Below are 13,417 nucleotides of genomic sequence, written 5' to 3'. Positions count from 1 at the left end.
CTTCCCTTTGTCACAAAAGTGAGTTTCATATGCACAGACATCATAGACATGTTGTTTTCCAAAGTATTTAAGTACAAAAGAAAATGATATGGCAGTGGTGGGATTCGAACCCACGCCTCCGAAGAGACTGGTGCCTAAAACCAGCGCCTTAGACCACTCGGCCACGCTACCCATACACAAAGGCTGTTATGAAACAAGTGTCCTAATAATCACACTACTCCTAAAATGACGTCTTTAAGAGTGTATGTGGTTTCTTCTTCCATACCACATGAGACTTCCATTCAGTTCATGTACAACTATTTAGGTGGATGTAGCCCTTTGGTTGGAGTGTCTTGTTCACACTTTCTCATTAGTGGAAACGACTGCACATACCATACTGAGAAGAGGACTACAATCTTTGGAAAGCAGCATGAGTCGTGCTTCAAACTTGAAGTACCTGCTTCCCTTTATCACAAAAGTGAGTTTCATATGCACATACATCATAGACATGTTGTTTTCCAAAGTATTTAAGTACAAAAGAAAATGATATGGCAGCGGTGGGATTCGAACCCACGCCTCCGAAGAGACTGGTGCCTAAAACCAGCGCCTTAGACCACTCGGCCACGCTACCCATACACAAAGGCTGTTATGAAACAAGTGTCCTAATATTCACACTACTCCTAAAATGACGTCTTTAAGAGTGTATGTGGTTTCTTCTTCCATACCACATGAGACTTCCATTCAGTTCATGTACAACTGTTTTGGTGGATGTAGCCCTTTGGTTGGAGTGTCTTGTTCACACTTTCTCATTAGTGGAAACGACTGCACATACCATACTGAGAAGAGGATTTCTATCTTTGGAAAGAAGCATGAGTCCTGCTTCAAACTTCAAGTACCTGCTTCCCTTTATCACAAAAGTGAGTTTCATATGCACAGACATCATAGACATGTTGTTTTCCAAAGTATTTAAGTACAAAAGAAAATGATATGGCAGTGGTGGGATTCGAACCCACGCCTCCGAAGAGACTGGTGCCTAAAACCAGCGCCTTAGACCACTCGGCCACGCTACCCATACACAAAGGCTATTATGAAACAAGTGTCCTAATAATCACACTACTCCTAAAATGACGTCTTTAAGAGTGTATGTGGTTTCTTCTTCCATACCACATGAGACTTCCATTCAGTTCATGTACAACTATTTAGGTGGATGTAGCCCTTTGGTTGGAGTGTCTTGTTCACACTTTCTCATTAGTGGAAACGACTGCACATACCATACTGAGAAGAGGACTACAATCTTTGGAAAGCAGCATGAGTCGTGCTTCAAACTTCAAGTACCTGCTTCCCTTTATCACAAAAGTGAGTTTCATATGCACATACATCATAGACATGTTGTTTTCCAAAGTATTTAAGTACAAAAGAAAATGATATGGCAGTGGTGGGATTCGAACCCACGCCTCCGAAGAGACTGGTGCCTAAAACCAGCGCCTTAGACCACTCGGCCACGCTACCCATACACAAAGGCTGTTATGAAACAAGTGTCCTAATATTCACACTACTCCTAAAATGACGTCTTTAAGAGTGTATGTGGTTTCTTCTTCCATACCACATGAGACTTCCATTCAGTTCATGTACAACTGTTTTGGTGGATGTAGCCCTTTGGTTGGAGTGTCTTGTTCACACTTTCTCATTAGTGGAAACGACTGCACATACCATACTGAGAAGAGGATTTCTATCTTTGGAAAGAAGCATGAGTCCTGCTTCAAACTTCAAGTACCTGCTTCCTTTTATCACAAAAGTGAGTTTCATATCCACATACATCATAGACATGTTGTTTTCCAAAGTATTTAAGTACAAAAGAAAATGACATGGCAGCGGTGGGATTCGAACCCACGCCTCCGAAGAGACTGGTGCCTAAAACCAGCGCCTTAGACCACTCGGCCACGCTACCCATACACAAAGGCTGTTATGAAACAAGTGTCCTAATAATCACACTACTCCTAAAATGACGTCTTTAAGAGTGTATGTGGTTTCTTCTTCCATACCACATGAGACTTCCATTCAGTTCATGTACAACTATTTAGGTGGATGTAGCCATTTGGTTGGAGTGTCTTGTTCACACTTTCTTATTAGTGGAAACGACTGCACATACCATACTGAGAAGAGGATTCCTATCTTTGGAAAGAAGCATGAGTCCTGCTTCAAACTTCAAGTACCTGCTTCCCTTTGTCACAAAAGTGAGTTTCATATGCACAGACATCATAGACATGTTGTTTTCCAAAGTATTTAAGTACAAAAGAAAATGATATGGCAGTGGTGGGATTCGAACCCACGCCTCCGAAGAGACTGGTGCCTAAAACCAGCGCCTTAGACCACTCGGCCACGCTACCCATACACAAAGGCTATTATGAAACAAGTGTCCTAATAATCACACTACTCCTAAAATGACGTCTTTAAGAGTGTATGTGGTTTCTTCTTCCATACCACATGAGACTTCCATTCAGTTCATGTACAACTATTTAGGTGGATGTAGCCCTTTGGTTGGAGTGTCTTGTTCACACTTTCTCATTAGTGGAAACGACTGCACATACCATACTGAGAAGAGGACTACAATCTTTGGAAAGCAGCATGAGTCGTGCTTCAAACTTGAAGTACCTGCTTCCCTTTATCACAAAAGTGAGTTTCATATGCACATACATCATAGACATGTTGTTTTCCAAAGTATTTAAGTACAAAAGAAAATGATATGGCAGCGGTGGGATTCGAACCCACGCCTCCGAAGAGACTGGTGCCTAAAACCAGCGCCTTAGACCACTCGGCCACGCTACCCATACACAAAGGCTGTTATGAAACAAGTGTCCTAATATTCACACTACTCCTAAAATGACGTCTTTAAGAGTGTATGTGGTTTCTTCTTCCATACCACATGAGACTTCCATTCAGTTCATGTACAACTGTTTTGGTGGATGTAGCCCTTTGGTTGGAGTGTCTTGTTCACACTTTCTCATTAGTGGAAACGACTGCACATACCATACTGAGAAGAGGATTTCTATCTTTGGAAAGAAGCATGAGTCCTGCTTCAAACTTCAAGTACCTGCTTCCCTTTATCACAAAAGTGAGTTTCATATGCACAGACATCATAGACATGTTGTTTTCCAAAGTATTTAAGTACAAAAGAAAATGATATGGCAGTGGTGGGATTCGAACCCACGCCTCCGAAGAGACTGGTGCCTAAAACCAGCGCCTTAGACCACTCGGCCACGCTACCCATACACAAAGGCTATTATGAAACAAGTGTCCTAATAATCACACTACTCCTAAAATGACGTCTTTAAGAGTGTATGTGGTTTCTTCTTCCATACCACATGAGACTTCCATTCAGTTCATGTACAACTATTTAGGTGGATGTAGCCCTTTGGTTGGAGTGTCTTGTTCACACTTTCTCATTAGTGGAAACGACTGCACATACCATACTGAGAAGAGGACTACAATCTTTGGAAAGCAGCATGAGTCGTGCTTCAAACTTCAAGTACCTGCTTCCCTTTATCACAAAAGTGAGTTTCATATGCACATACATCATAGACATGTTGTTTTCCAAAGTATTTAAGTACAAAAGAAAATGATATGGCAGTGGTGGGATTCGAACCCACGCCTCCGAAGAGACTGGTGCCTAAAACCAGCGCCTTAGACCACTCGGCCACGCTACCCATACACAAAGGCTGTTATGAAACAAGTGTCCTAATATTCACACTACTCCTAAAATGACGTCTTTAAGAGTGTATGTGGTTTCTTCTTCCATACCACATGAGACTTCCATTCAGTTCATGTACAACTGTTTTGGTGGATGTAGCCCTTTGGTTGGAGTGTCTTGTTCACACTTTCTCATTAGTGGAAACGACTGCACATACCATACTGAGAAGAGGATTTCTATCTTTGGAAAGAAGCATGAGTCCTGCTTCAAACTTCAAGTACCTGCTTCCTTTTATCACAAAAGTGAGTTTCATATGCACATACATCATAGACATGTTGTTTTCCAAAGTATTTAAGTACAAAAGAAAATGACATGGCAGCGGTGGGATTCGAACCCACGCCTCCGAAGAGACTGGTGCCTAAAACCAGCGCCTTAGACCACTCGGCCACGCTACCCATACACAAAGGCTGTTATGAAACAAGTGTCCTAATAATCACACTACTCCTAAAATGACGTCTTTAAGAGTGTATGTGGTTTCTTCTTCCATACCACATGAGACTTCCATTCAGTTCATGTACAACTATTTAGGTGGATGTAGCCCTTTGGTTGGAGTGTCTTGTTCACACTTTCTCATTAGTGGAAACGACTGCACATACCATACTGAGAAGAGGACTACAATCTTTGGAAAGCAGCATGAGTCGTGCTTCAAACTTGAAGTACCTGCTTCCCTTTATCACAAAAGTGAGTTTCATAGGCACAGACATCATAGACATGTTGTTTTCCAAAGTATTTAAGTACAAAAGAAAATGATATGGCAGTGGTGGGATTCGAACCCACGCCTCCGAAGAGACTGGTGCCTAAAACCAGCGCCTTAGACCACTCGGCCACGCTACCCATACACAAAGGCTATTATGAAACAAGTGTCCTAATAATCACACTACTCCTAAAATGACGTCTTTAAGAGTGTATGTGGTTTCTTCTTCCATACCACATGAGACTTCCATTCAGTTCATGTACAACTATTTAGGTGGATGTAGCCCTTTGGTTGGAGTGTCTTGTTCACACTTTCTCATTAGTGGAAACGACTGCACATACCATACTGAGAAGAGGATTCCTATCTTTGGAAAGAAGCATGAGTCCTGCTTCAAACTTCAAGTACCTGCTTCCCTTTGTCACAAAAGTGAGTTTCATATGCACAGACATCATAGACATGTTGTTTTCCAAAGTATTTAAGTACAAAAGAAAATGATATGGCAGTGGTGGGATTCGAACCCACGCCTCCGAAGAGACTGGTGCCTAAAACCAGCGCCTTAGACCACTCGGCCACGCTACCCATACACAAAGGCTGTTATGAAACAAGTGTCCTAATAATCACACTACTCCTAAAATGACGTCTTTAAGAGTGTATGTGGTTTCTTCTTCCATACCACATGAGACTTCCATTCAGTTCATGTACAACTATTTAGGTGGATGTAGCCCTTTGGTTGGAGTGTCTTGTTCACACTTTCTCATTAGTGGAAACGACTGCACATACCATACTGAGAAGAGGACTACAATCTTTGGAAAGCAGCATGAGTCGTGCTTCAAACTTGAAGTACCTGCTTCCCTTTATCACAAAAGTGAGTTTCATAGGCACAGACATCATAGACATGTTGTTTTCCAAAGTATTTAAGTACAAAAGAAAATGATATGGCAGTGGTGGGATTCGAACCCACGCCTCCGAAGAGACTGGTGCCTAAAACCAGCGCCTTAGACCACTCGGCCACGCTACCCATACACAAAGGCTATTATGAAACAAGTGTCCTAATAATCACACTACTCCTAAAATGACGTCTTTAAGAGTGTATGTGGTTTCTTCTTCCATACCACATGAGACTTCCATTCAGTTCATGTACAACTATTTAGGTGGATGTAGCCCTTTGGTTGGAGTGTCTTGTTCACACTTTCTCATTAGTGGAAACGACTGCACATACCATACTGAGAAGAGGATTCCTATCTTTGGAAAGCAGCATGAGTCGTGCTTCAAACTTGAAGTACCTGCTTCCCTTTATCACAAAAGTGAGTTTCATATCCACATACATCATAGACATGTTGTTTTCCAAAGTTTTTAAGTACAAAAGAAAATGATATGGCAGCGGTGGGATTCGAACCCACGCCTCCGAAGAGACTGGTGCCTAAAACCAGCGCCTTAGACCACTCGGCCACGCTACCCATACACAAAGGCTGTTATGAAACAAGTGTCCTAATAATCACACTACTCCTAAAATGACGTCTTTAAGAGTGTATGTGGTTTCTTCTTCCATACCACATGAGACTTCCATTCAGTTCATGTACAACTATTTAGGTGGATGTAGCCCTTTGGTTGGAGTGTCTTGTTCACACTTTCTCATTAGTGGAAACGACTGCACATACCATACTGAGAAGAGGATTCCTATCTTTGGAAAGAAGCATGAGTCCTGCTTCAAACTTCAAGTACCTGCTTCCCTTTGTCACAAAAGTGAGTTTCATATGCACAGACATCATAGACATGTTGTTTTCCAAAGTATTTAAGTACAAAAGAAAATGATATGGCAGTGGTGGGATTCGAACCCACGCCTCCGAAGAGACTGGTGCCTAAAACCAGCGCCTTAGACCACTCGGCCACGCTACCCATACACAAAGGCTGTTATGAAACAAGTGTCCTAATAATCACACTACTCCTAAAATGACGTCTTTAAGAGTGTATGTGGTTTCTTCTTCCATACCACATGAGACTTCCATTCAGTTCATGTACAACTATTTAGGTGGATGTAGCCCTTTGGTTGGAGTGTCTTGTTCACACTTTCTCATTAGTGGAAACGACTGCACATACCATACTGAGAAGAGGACTACAATCTTTGGAAAGCAGCATGAGTCGTGCTTCAAACTTGAAGTACCTGCTTCCCTTTATCACAAAAGTGAGTTTCATATGCACATACATCATAGACATGTTGTTTTCCAAAGTATTTAAGTACAAAAGAAAATGATATGGCAGCGGTGGGATTCGAACCCACGCCTCCGAAGAGACTGGTGCCTAAAACCAGCGCCTTAGACCACTCGGCCACGCTACCCATACACAAAGGCTGTTATGAAACAAGTGTCCTAATATTCACACTACTCCTAAAATGACGTCTTTAAGAGTGTATGTGGTTTCTTCTTCCATACCACATGAGACTTCCATTCAGTTCATGTACAACTGTTTTGGTGGATGTAGCCCTTTGGTTGGAGTGTCTTGTTCACACTTTCTCATTAGTGGAAACGACTGCACATACCATACTGAGAAGAGGATTTCTATCTTTGGAAAGAAGCATGAGTCCTGCTTCAAACTTCAAGTACCTGCTTCCCTTTATCACAAAAGTGAGTTTCATATGCACAGACATCATAGACATGTTGTTTTCCAAAGTATTTAAGTACAAAAGAAAATGATATGGCAGTGGTGGGATTCGAACCCACGCCTCCGAAGAGACTGGTGCCTAAAACCAGCGCCTTAGACCACTCGGCCACGCTACCCATACACAAAGGCTATTATGAAACAAGTGTCCTAATAATCACACTACTCCTAAAATGACGTCTTTAAGAGTGTATGTGGTTTCTTCTTCCATACCACATGAGACTTCCATTCAGTTCATGTACAACTATTTAGGTGGATGTAGCCCTTTGGTTGGAGTGTCTTGTTCACACTTTCTCATTAGTGGAAACGACTGCACATACCATACTGAGAAGAGGACTACAATCTTTGGAAAGCAGCATGAGTCGTGCTTCAAACTTCAAGTACCTGCTTCCCTTTATCACAAAAGTGAGTTTCATATGCACATACATCATAGACATGTTGTTTTCCAAAGTATTTAAGTACAAAAGAAAATGATATGGCAGTGGTGGGATTCGAACCCACGCCTCCGAAGAGACTGGTGCCTAAAACCAGCGCCTTAGACCACTCGGCCACGCTACCCATACACAAAGGCTGTTATGAAACAAGTGTCCTAATATTCACACTACTCCTAAAATGACGTCTTTAAGAGTGTATGTGGTTTCTTCTTCCATACCACATGAGACTTCCATTCAGTTCATGTACAACTGTTTTGGTGGATGTAGCCCTTTGGTTGGAGTGTCTTGTTCACACTTTCTCATTAGTGGAAACGACTGCACATACCATACTGAGAAGAGGATTTCTATCTTTGGAAAGAAGCATGAGTCCTGCTTCAAACTTCAAGTACCTGCTTCCTTTTATCACAAAAGTGAGTTTCATATGCACATACATCATAGACATGTTGTTTTCCAAAGTATTTAAGTACAAAAGAAAATGACATGGCAGCGGTGGGATTCGAACCCACGCCTCCGAAGAGACTGGTGCCTAAAACCAGCGCCTTAGACCACTCGGCCACGCTACCCATACACAAAGGCTGTTATGAAACAAGTGTCCTAATAATCACACTACTCCTAAAATGACGTCTTTAAGAGTGTATGTGGTTTCTTCTTCCATACCACATGAGACTTCCATTCAGTTCATGTACAACTATTTAGGTGGATGTAGCCATTTGGTTGGAGTGTCTTGTTCACACTTTCTTATTAGTGGAAACGACTGCACATACCATACTGAGAAGAGGATTCCTATCTTTGGAAAGAAGCATGAGTCCTGCTTCAAACTTCAAGTACCTGCTTCCCTTTGTCACAAAAGTGAGTTTCATATGCACAGACATCATAGACATGTTGTTTTCCAAAGTATTTAAGTACAAAAGAAAATGATATGGCAGTGGTGGGATTCGAACCCACGCCTCCGAAGAGACTGGTGCCTAAAACCAGCGCCTTAGACCACTCGGCCACGCTACCCATACACAAAGGCTGTTATGAAACAAGTGTCCTAATAATCACACTACTCCTAAAATGACGTCTTTAAGAGTGTATGTGGTTTCTTCTTCCATACCACATGAGACTTCCATTCAGTTCATGTACAACTATTTAGGTGGATGTAGCCCTTTGGTTGGAGTGTCTTGTTCACACTTTCTCATTAGTGGAAACGACTGCACATACCATACTGAGAAGAGGACTACAATCTTTGGAAAGCAGCATGAGTCGTGCTTCAAACTTGAAGTACCTGCTTCCCTTTATCACAAAAGTGAGTTTCATATGCACATACATCATAGACATGTTGTTTTCCAAAGTATTTAAGTACAAAAGAAAATGATATGGCAGCGGTGGGATTCGAACCCACGCCTCCGAAGAGACTGGTGCCTAAAACCAGCGCCTTAGACCACTCGGCCACGCTACCCATACACAAAGGCTGTTATGAAACAAGTGTCCTAATATTCACACTACTCCTAAAATGACGTCTTTAAGAGTGTATGTGGTTTCTTCTTCCATACCACATGAGACTTCCATTCAGTTCATGTACAACTGTTTTGGTGGATGTAGCCCTTTGGTTGGAGTGTCTTGTTCACACTTTCTCATTAGTGGAAACGACTGCACATACCATACTGAGAAGAGGATTTCTATCTTTGGAAAGAAGCATGAGTCCTGCTTCAAACTTCAAGTACCTGCTTCCCTTTATCACAAAAGTGAGTTTCATATGCACAGACATCATAGACATGTTGTTTTCCAAAGTATTTAAGTACAAAAGAAAATGATATGGCAGTGGTGGGATTCGAACCCACGCCTCCGAAGAGACTGGTGCCTAAAACCAGCGCCTTAGACCACTCGGCCACGCTACCCATACACAAAGGCTATTATGAAACAAGTGTCCTAATAATCACACTACTCCTAAAATGACGTCTTTAAGAGTGTATGTGGTTTCTTCTTCCATACCACATGAGACTTCCATTCAGTTCATGTACAACTATTTAGGTGGATGTAGCCCTTTGGTTGGAGTGTCTTGTTCACACTTTCTCATTAGTGGAAACGACTGCACATACCATACTGAGAAGAGGACTACAATCTTTGGAAAGCAGCATGAGTCGTGCTTCAAACTTGAAGTACCTGCTTCCCTTTATCACAAAAGTGAGTTTCATATGCACATACATCATAGACATGTTGTTTTCCAAAGTATTTAAGTACAAAAGAAAATGATATGGCAGTGGTGGGATTCGAACCCACGCCTCCGAAGAGACTGGTGCCTAAAACCAGCGCCTTAGACCACTCGGCCACGCTACCCATACACAAAGGCTGTTATGAAACAAGTGTCCTAATATTCACACTACTCCTAAAATGACGTCTTTAAGAGTGTATGTGGTTTCTTCTTCCATACCACATGAGACTTCCATTCAGTTCATGTACAACTGTTTTGGTGGATGTAGCCCTTTGGTTGGAGTGTCTTGTTCACACTTTCTCATTAGTGGAAACGACTGCACATACCATACTGAGAAGAGGATTTCTATCTTTGGAAAGAAGCATGAGTCCTGCTTCAAACTTCAAGTACCTGCTTCCTTTTATCACAAAAGTGAGTTTCATATGCACATACATCATAGACATGTTGTTTTCCAAAGTATTTAAGTACAAAAGAAAATGACATGGCAGCGGTGGGATTCGAACCCACGCCTCCGAAGAGACTGGTGCCTAAAACCAGCGCCTTAGACCACTCGGCCACGCTACCCATACACAAAGGCTGTTATGAAACAAGTGTCCTAATAATCACACTACTCCTAAAATGACGTCTTTAAGAGTGTATGTGGTTTCTTCTTCCATACCACATGAGACTTCCATTCAGTTCATGTACAACTATTTAGGTGGATGTCGCCATTTGGTTGGAGTGTCTTGTTCACACTTTCTTATTAGTGGAAACGACTGCACATACCATACTGAGAAGAGGATTCCTATCTTTGGAAAGAAGCATGAGTCCTGCTTCAAACTTGAAGTACCTGCTTCCCTTTATCACAAAAGTGAGTTTCATATCCACATACATCATAGACATGTTGTTTTCCAAAGTATTTAAGTACAAAAGAAAATGATATGGCAGCGGTGGGATTCGAACCCACACCTCCGAAGAGACTGGTGCCTAAAACCAGCGCCTTAGACCACTCGACCACGCTACCCATACACAAAGGCTGTTATGAAACAAGTGTCCTAATAATCACACTACTCCTAAAATGACGTCTTTAAGAGTGTATGTGGTTTCTTCTTCCATACCACATGAGACTTCCATTCAATTCATGTACAACTGTTTAGGTGGATGTAGCCCTTTGGTTGGAGTGTCTTGTTCACACTTTCTCATTAGTGGAAACGACTGCACATACCATACTGAGAAGAGGATTACTATCTTTGGAAAGCAGCATGAGTCGTGCTTCAAACTTGAAGTACCTGCTTCCCTTTATCACAAAAGTGAGTTTCATATGCACAGACATCATAGACATGTTGTTTTCCAAAGTATTTAAGTACAAAAGAAAATGATATGGCAGTGGTGGGATTCGAACCCACGCCTCCGAAGAGACTGGTGCCTAAAACCAGCGCCTTAGACCACTCGGCCACGCTACCCATACACAAAGGCTATTATGAAACAAGTGTCCTAATAATCACACTACTCCTAAAATGACGTCTTTAAGAGTGTATGTGGTTTCTTCTTCCATACCACATGAGACTTCCATTCAGTTCATGTACAACTATTTAGGTGGATGTAGCCCTTTGGTTGGAGTGTCTTGTTCACACTTTCTCATTAGTGGAAACGACTGCACATACCATACTGAGAAGAGGATTCCTATCTTTGGAAAGAAGCATGAGTCCTGCTTCAAACTTCAAGTACCTGCTTCCCTTTATCACAAAAGTGAGTTTCATATCCACATACATCATAGACATGTTGTTTTCCAAAGTATTTAAGTACAAAAGAAAACGATATGGCAGCGGTGGGATTCGAACCCACGCCTCCGAAGAGACTGGTGCCTAAATCTAGCGCCTTAGACCACTCGGCCACGCTACCCATACACAAAGGCTGTTATGAAACAAGTGTCCTAATAATCACACTACTCCTAAAATGACGTCTTTAAGAGTGTATGTGGTTTCTTCTTCCATACCACATGAGACTTCCATTCAGTTCATGTACAACTATTTAGGTGGATGTAGCCCTTTGGTTGGAGTGTCTTGTTCACACTTTCTCATTAGTGGAAACGACTGCACATACCATACTGAGAAGAGGATTCCTATCTTTGGAAAGAAGCATGAGTCCTGCTTCAAACTTGAAGTACCTGCTTCCCTTTATCACAAAAGTGAGTTTCATATCCACATACATCATAGACATGTTGTTTTCCAAAGTATTTAAGTACAAAAGAAAATGATATGGCAGTGGTGGGATTCGAACCCACGCCTCCGAAGAGACTGGTGCCTAAAACCAGCGCCTTAGACCACTCGGCCACGCTACCCATACACAAAGGCTGTTTTGAAACAAGTGTCCTAATAATCACACTACTCCTAAAATGACGTCTTTAAGAGTGTATGTGGTTTCTTCTTCCATACCACCTGAGACTTCCATTCAGTTCATGTACAACTATTTAGGTGGATGTAGCCCTTTGGTTGGAGTGTCTTGTTCACACTTTCTCATTAGTGGAAACGACTGCACATACCATACTGAGAAGAGGATTCCTATCTTTGGAAAGCAGCATGAGTCGTGCTTCAAACTTGAAGTACCTGCTTCCCTTTATCACAAAAGTGAGTTTCATATCCACATACATCATAGACATGTTGTTTTCCAAAGTATTTAAGTACAAAAGAAAATGATATGGCAGCGGTGGGATTCGAACCCACGCCTCCGAAGAGACTGGTGCCTAAAACCAGCGCCTTAGACCACTCGACCACGCTACCCATACACAAAGGCTGTTATGAAACAAGTGTCCTAATAATCACACTACTCCTAAAATGACGTCTTTAAGAGTGTATGTGGTTTCTTCTTCCATACCACATGAGACTTCCATTCAATTCATGTACAACTGTTTAGGTGGATGTAGCCCTTTGGTTGGAGTGTCTTGTTCACACTTTCTCATTAGTGGAAACGACTGCACATACCATACTGAGAAGAGGATTACTATCTTTGGAAAGCAGCATGAGTCCTGCTTCAAACTTCAAGTACCTGCTTCCCTTTATCACAAAAGTGAGTTTCATATCCACATACATCATAGACATGTTGTTTTCCAAAGTATTTAAGTACAAAAGAAAACGATATGGCAGCGGTGGGATTCGAACCCACGCCTCCGAAGAGACTGGTGCCTAAATCTAGCGCCTTAGACCACTCGGCCACGCTACCCATACACAAAGGCTGTTATGAAACAAGTGTCCTAATAATCACACTACTCCTAAAATGACGTCTTTAAGAGTGTATGTGGTTTCTTCTTCCATACCACATGAGACTTCCATTCAGTTCATGTACAACTATTTAGGTGGATGTAGCCCTTTGGTTGGAGTGTCTTGTTCACACTTTCTCATTAGTGGAAACGACTGCACATACCATACTGAGAAGAGGATTCCTATCTTTGGAAAGAAGCATGAGTCCTGCTTCAAACTTGAAGTACCTGCTTCCCTTTATCACAAAAGTGAGTTTCATATCCACATACATCATAGACATGTTGTTTTCCAAAGTATTTAAGTACAAAAGAAAATGATATGGCAGTGGTGGGATTCGAACCCACGCCTCCGAAGAGACTGGTGCCTAAAACCAGCGCCTTAGACCACTCGGCCACGCTACCCATACACAAAGGCTGTTTTGAAACAAGTGTCCTAATAATCACACTACTCCTAAAATGACGTCTTTAAGAGTGTATG

The 13,417-nt window shown here is 41.9% G+C and overlaps 10 non-coding genes across 10 annotated transcripts; all 10 read right to left on the bottom strand.

The window, feature by feature from the left end:
- Positions 1-528: 528 nt before the first annotated feature.
- Trnal-uag (transfer RNA leucine (anticodon UAG)) lies at positions 529-610 on the bottom strand. The gene has a single exon. It is a non-coding gene; the product is annotated as a tRNA-Leu (tRNA).
- A 1,235-nt stretch (positions 611-1,845) lies between these two features.
- On the bottom strand, positions 1,846-1,927 carry Trnal-uag (transfer RNA leucine (anticodon UAG)). The gene has a single exon. It is a non-coding gene; the product is annotated as a tRNA-Leu (tRNA).
- A 796-nt stretch (positions 1,928-2,723) lies between these two features.
- Positions 2,724-2,805, bottom strand: Trnal-uag (transfer RNA leucine (anticodon UAG)). Its single transcript has one exon. It is a non-coding gene; the product is annotated as a tRNA-Leu (tRNA).
- Positions 2,806-4,040: 1,235 nt separating this feature from the next.
- Positions 4,041-4,122, bottom strand: Trnal-uag (transfer RNA leucine (anticodon UAG)). The gene has a single exon. It is a non-coding gene; the product is annotated as a tRNA-Leu (tRNA).
- Positions 4,123-5,796: 1,674 nt separating this feature from the next.
- Trnal-uag (transfer RNA leucine (anticodon UAG)) lies at positions 5,797-5,878 on the bottom strand. Its single transcript has one exon. It is a non-coding gene; the product is annotated as a tRNA-Leu (tRNA).
- Positions 5,879-6,674: 796 nt separating this feature from the next.
- Positions 6,675-6,756, bottom strand: Trnal-uag (transfer RNA leucine (anticodon UAG)). The gene has a single exon. It is a non-coding gene; the product is annotated as a tRNA-Leu (tRNA).
- Positions 6,757-7,991: 1,235 nt separating this feature from the next.
- Positions 7,992-8,073, bottom strand: Trnal-uag (transfer RNA leucine (anticodon UAG)). The gene has a single exon. It is a non-coding gene; the product is annotated as a tRNA-Leu (tRNA).
- A 796-nt stretch (positions 8,074-8,869) lies between these two features.
- Positions 8,870-8,951, bottom strand: Trnal-uag (transfer RNA leucine (anticodon UAG)). The gene has a single exon. It is a non-coding gene; the product is annotated as a tRNA-Leu (tRNA).
- Positions 8,952-10,186: 1,235 nt separating this feature from the next.
- On the bottom strand, positions 10,187-10,268 carry Trnal-uag (transfer RNA leucine (anticodon UAG)). Its single transcript has one exon. It is a non-coding gene; the product is annotated as a tRNA-Leu (tRNA).
- Positions 10,269-12,381: 2,113 nt separating this feature from the next.
- Trnal-uag (transfer RNA leucine (anticodon UAG)) lies at positions 12,382-12,463 on the bottom strand. The gene has a single exon. It is a non-coding gene; the product is annotated as a tRNA-Leu (tRNA).
- Between the last annotated feature and the right edge of the window lie 954 nt (positions 12,464-13,417).

This window comes from Haliotis asinina, chromosome 1 (assembly GCF_037392515.1).
Source record: "Haliotis asinina isolate JCU_RB_2024 chromosome 1, JCU_Hal_asi_v2, whole genome shotgun sequence".
In the NCBI taxonomy this organism is placed as follows: Eukaryota; Metazoa; Mollusca; class Gastropoda; order Lepetellida; family Haliotidae; genus Haliotis; species Haliotis asinina.
This window is presented reverse-complemented; position numbering and strand designations above follow the sequence as displayed.